Source organism: Vipera ursinii (genome assembly GCF_947247035.1).
Source record: "Vipera ursinii genome assembly, chromosome: 3".
In the NCBI taxonomy this organism is placed as follows: Eukaryota; Metazoa; Chordata; class Lepidosauria; order Squamata; family Viperidae; genus Vipera; species Vipera ursinii.
In genome coordinates, this window is record NC_139516.1 from 114,450,701 (window position 1) to 114,456,700 (window position 6,000).

Sequence of the window (6,000 nt, forward strand, 5' to 3'; positions counted from 1 at the left end):
TTTTTACGTGCTTTCGAACTGCTAGGTTGGCAGAAGCTGGGACGAGTAACAGGTGCTCACTCTGTTACGCGGCACTCGGGATTCGACCCGCCAAACTGCCGACCTTCCGGTCGACAAGCTCAGCGTCCTAACCCACTGAGCCACCGCGTCCCTCTTGTTACCCTTTCTACTTCTTCTCAAATGCCCAGATAACTTGCTGCATAGCAGTATGCTATGGCTCCCCCCTCAGTGTCTTTAAAGAAGAATCCACGCCCTTCTCTTTCTCCATTCCCTGCTCTCCTTAAGGTTTTCTCAGGGCCAAATAAAATGTCACACGAAGGCATACAATGTTGCCCAATTTCCATGAGAAAAACTGTTTTTAGAAGAGCAGTTAGGAGTGGGAAAACAGCATTTAACTCTTCTCCTGTCTGCTGTTATTCTACTCCAAATTGCTTCCCTAGTGGCTTTTCCTGTCTAGAGTTTTGTTAGGAACAAAATTATTTATTCAGAAATCTGGTTTCAGAAAAATCCTGCTTCGCTCTGAGCCAAAAGTTATATCTAATTCTTCAATTCCAGTTCTGTGGTGGAGTTCCCCTCCCCAACTTTAAGACTTACTAGGCTCCTGATAAGGAGGGATTTTATATATGAAGGAACAAATGTTTCTGAAAATGTTTGCTTTGGCTAACTTGTAGGATGCAAGGCCTTCTCTCAGCCCAGTTATTGAGGGCTGGCACATACTAAGGCTGGTTTCACACATCATTGTTTTAAAGTACTTTGTAAGCCATTTATTTTTGCTTTAACATAGTAAGTGTATAAGTATATAAGAAATAAACATTATGGGTTGTTCCACAACCATGATTTTGTATGAAGCATTTTATATAAGAAGCATCATAGATCAGTTTTTTTGGTCTATTTGAAAGAAGAAAATAAAATTCAAATAATTACTATGGGATATTACTTGCCTCACAAAGATGAAAATTACTCTTTAGTATCTTTTAAATACAGCCAGAGAAGATATTGTATGGATGGCCAATAGATTCCTCCCTGCCCCCACTCCTCCCTCTCTCTTTTTCCTTTCTCCCTTTTCCCATAAGGCATGCAGTCTGTATTTTTGAAAAGCAATCAGATGCACAACATGGTGAGAGTTCCTGCAGGGAGGGCCAGATATTTAACCACCAGAAGCAGCTTCAAGAAACCTGTTTGGGGTACTTGCTCTTCCCTCTTGTCTAATCCATGGAATTCTGGTGAAGAACCCTAACATTTCCTCTCGTCAGCACCAGTTATCTGGTGACCCCCCCAAAGGGGATTTGGGGCCTTTTAGAGCTTGGATGCTGGGTGAGAAGGTGATATAGCTGATGATTATGAGATGATGATGATGATGATGATTAAAAGATCATTGATGAATGCAGTCCTCTTCAATATAACTGCCTGTTGAAAAGCAGTCAATTGTAATCAAAGAGTTTTCCACTCTGAGTTATTGTGGTTTCTCATACAATTTCTTGAGATTTCAAACTTGATGGAAGGCCCAGTAGATTTCCCCATCGTGGAGCCTACTACAACTCAGCAAACCATAATGTCAGTGCTGCTAACATCAGGTGTTATTGCTTTGACAACAGATGGAAATGCAGCCATTTTTCTCTTTCACTTTTAGAGCTGATTGATGCTGGGAGGAGGGATGTGAATGAGAGTCCAGTTAGTCATAACAACAATAACTAAGTCGTGGGAATTCAAGGTTCCTGAGCCCAGAGTTGATAATGATTTGGAGGCTGGAGAGCTGTGGAGAGAGCCTGTGTTTCAAGCTAATTGGGGAATGTGATTTATGACTGTTAGATGGAGGAGGGAATTGTGCTTTTCTACTTTGTGCCAAGGGGAGGGGAATTCAGTTTTTGGCTTCAACTATGTAGTGCCGATACTTTGTTTCTCGAATAAAAGATTCTTTAAGGTAAACAATGCCTTGAAGTTCTTTTGAAGAGTTTCATCTGTCAGAACTATGACACATAATGTCCAGGATCTCCTAATTCAGAATGCCTTTTAAAACTAGTTTAATGTGTTCTCAGTATTGCTAGACTACTTCCCTCACCTTCATTAGGGGCTGATGGGAGATTCTTGAGAAAGCTCAAGAGGATTAGAAGAATTTCCAAGGTGACTCAAAAAAGGACATAATTTTTGGCAAATCACTTGAAGGAGAAACACTAGCTTTAGCTCTATTTTGTCTTCATAATAAATAGCATGCAGCCAACTCATGGTAGTTTCTTACACAGTGTCTGATTTCCTCAAATCACTCCAGAAAAGCCTGTCTAGCACTAGGAGAAGGAAGACTGAAATGAAAAGAAACAGCAAAGAGGGGAAGCAGAACAGACAGTAAAAGCAATAATTATCAGTAAGAAATGAGGTGGTTAAGAAGTTCTATCTATCTATCTATCTATCTATCTATCTATCTATCTATCTATCTATCTATCTATCTATCTATCTATCTATCTATCACCAAGAGCCTAGCATCGCAGAATCACCAAGCTGGAGTGTGCTATTGAAGTTGTTCAGTCCTTCCCCTGCTTGGTGCAAAAGTCTAAAACAAAGCACCCCTGAGAGATGGCTGCCTATCCTCTGAATCAGACATGTCAAACACAAGGCCCGGGGGCCAGATCCAGCCCGTGAAGTGGTTTCATGTGGCCCGCGAAGCCATCCTGGCAACAGTGAGGGAACGGCCCCCACTGCCTTGGCCCTGGCCCAGAGACCCTCCTCCTGCCAGAGACCCTCAGATCTGTCCCACTCCTGCCCAGGCCCCCATAGGCACCCTTGATGCGAACGATGTAGAGCTGGCCACGCCCACCCAGTAGGCCATACGCACTCTAGCCACGTCCACTTAGTAGGCCACGCCCACCCTGGCCACACCCACCCGGCCCCCTGAGGGCAACCGCAATGCTGATGCGGCCCTCAATGAAATTGAGCTTGACAACCCTGCTCTGAATGAATGTATCCAATAAGGAGGACCAGAGCCTATTAAAGTGTTGGAAGAAAACTGGGAAGACCTAGGTTACAGTCCACTTTCATCACAAAAACTCCTTGGGTCATTAGGGAGCCAACCTACCTAACAGGATTATTGTTGTTGGGGAAAAAAATAGGAGTGACTACAACGTATGCCACTTTAAGGTTTTGAATAGAATGGCAGATTTACAAAGGCATAATGTAAATCATAAAACAAAACAAAAACTAGCTCTTGACCTACGACCACAACTGACCTCCAAATTTCTGTTGCTAAGTGAAACATTTCTTAGCAAAATTTTGCCCCCTTTTTATGACCTTTTTACCACAAATTGTTAAGTGAATCACTGCAGTTCTGAAGTTAGTAACACAGATGTTAAGTGAATCTGGCTTCCCCATTGACTTTGCTTGTTAGAAGGTTGCAAAATGCGATCATATGACACACACACACCCCAGGACACTGCAACCATCATAAATATCAGTCAGTTGCCAAGTGGCTGAATTCTGATCACGTGAGCACGGGGATGCTGCAGTGTTTGTGAGTGTGAAAAATGGTCATAAGTCACTTTTTCAGTACCACTGTAACTTTCAATGGTCACTAAATGAACTGTTGTAAGTTGAGAACTACCTGTAACACCTATTACCCCTTAAGGCTTACCACTGGAGCGCTCTCTGGAAAGTTTTTCATAACTAATATTTCACTTGCTCAAAGTTCCTTCATATGTGCACTATTTCTGCAAAACTGAATTAAGAGCTATAGCCTTACTTACCTTTAACGTGCTGTGGACTTCTTTCGTTTTGCCCCCTTTCAAAGGATTTTTGGAAGCCTAGGATAAATTTCCACAGTCCATTCAACTTTTTTTAAAAACCTCAAACATCTTGATGTCATCTAGAAATGCCACAAGCCGTTGAAAATTAGGCTTTAGAACTCCAAATACCTCAGGCAATCTTAGGGTGAGCAGACCATCAGAGTCCAATCAAGTCTTCCAGAGGGCAGCAATTTGAAACCAAAGTTTATTCTGTTTCTCCAAAACATTAAGAAATATATGTTTGAGTTCATGTCTCATGCAGTCAAGTCAGTTTAGCGTTCAGTGCTCCCTACATCTTTTTACAAGATTGATTGAGGGATATGAATGTAATTAAAGTAATTCAAATATTACTTTCAGAAGAAATATTTGGTGCATGTAGAGCTGTTACAAAAAAAACCTCTGGACTGAAACTAAAGAAGGGTTCTTTCTCCAACACTTTTAAGATTTTCTCATTCACCTCCTGGTTAGAATCAAAGAACATTGGACAAGTCAGTGAACACAGTCAAACTTTGGAGACAAGGTTGTGCACATTTTTAGAACAAAATGGCTGCCATGAGTGGCTACTCCTCCCCAAAGCAGCATTTACATTAGACCTGAGTAGACCCCCAAATGCTGATTTACAGGATACAAATTGTGCTGATGACGTTTGAGAGAGCATTCCAAGATCACACGTTGTACTAAAACATGGTCGATTTTAACCATAGTTAATTAAATAGCTCATACTAGATGGGTTTGCACATACTGTAATGCTAAATATAAGCCACGGCTTACAAACCATAGCGCCTGGATTCCCATCACGTGCTACGCAAAAGGAAACCACGAAGCAGATCAAGGTGATGCCTGAGTTGAGTAAAAGAATGAAGAGGAAGAACTTCCAAGAGGTGCTTCAGTGGAGTTGCTCTTTCATGGGCTCCTCTGTGCCTGGGAACTGAACAGATTCAAAACTCTGCCTAGAAAAAGCACAGTTTGGATAAACTAGTCATTTAAACAACTTTTATGGCCAGCCTGTGTAACGAAAGCCCTCCGGGGTCATCTTGAAACTTTAATCAGTGCCAGGGGTCATTGGATAGCACTTCTAGACAGGAGACAGGGGCAGTCAAGAGGGAGAATATATAAACAAATAAATGTACATTAGTTTTTCCCCCCCTCCTCCTCTTCTCAAGGACTTTTTCTTTATCCCATTTTTAAAATGGAAGGGAAAATCAGAGTTATGAGTTAGGAATATTTTTTTTTAAAAAGGCATCGCTGCCTTCAGGAAATAAAAGATATCCTGCAAAGTTTGCAAAAAGAAAAGGCGTCGGAAAAGGAAAAATCAAATCCATTGCCTGTTCGCTTCCCCAGGGTCCCCCCTCCCCACTTTGCAGCCTAAGACAAAAATTGCCCTTCTGGCTGCACTCTGGATGGATATCAGATATCACTAAACCTGAAGGAAGAAACCTCTCTCCCCCTTCATCCACTCTCCTTTACGCGCGCGTACACACACGCACACACACACACACACACAATTAAAAAATACACCCAATAATCAGAGCCCAGGCAGACAAATTGGCACCACTGAACTGCCTCCTCAACCTTCCATCTCTCTTTTTGAAAAAGGAAACTTCAGCATTTAGTCACAATTTACAAATATTTGGGGATTATGTTGCATGAGGAAAAAACAAGGAAGGGTAATTCTTAAAAGCTTAGACTTCACCTCATGGAAACTAAATTTATATGTTTCCATAAATCTTCCTAGTAAGTACCCATTAAAGCACCATTTAATTTAATTAAAATCTCATTGACTTCTAAACTTGTCTTTAATCTTTAAAAAGGCACTATGTCATTTGCATCCTCTTTACCCATTTGAAAACATTTCGTTGAATGTTGTTATGTCTTTAAAATATAGTAAAGGAGAATGTTTGGAATATTGCTAAAGAATTTTCAGCTTAGGCTTTGAATTTCGTAAATGCATGGACAAAACTATGAGGAGGGAAGATAAATGTCTAATCCAGAATTTTGCTGTTCTAAAAGAAAAAATGTCTATGTTTTAAAGCACTTTCCCCTTCAGCTCTTCAGCTGCTATTTGATTTGTTTTTATAGACATAGAAACAGACCTGAGTTATTTTAGAAAATAAAGATTGTAGTATGTACAAAAGTATCTTAAATTTTGACAATTAGTCTGGCCCGCGTTCTCCTGGAACATATGAGGAAACACTTCCAGGATTAGATTGCACAGCTAATAACAAAGTAT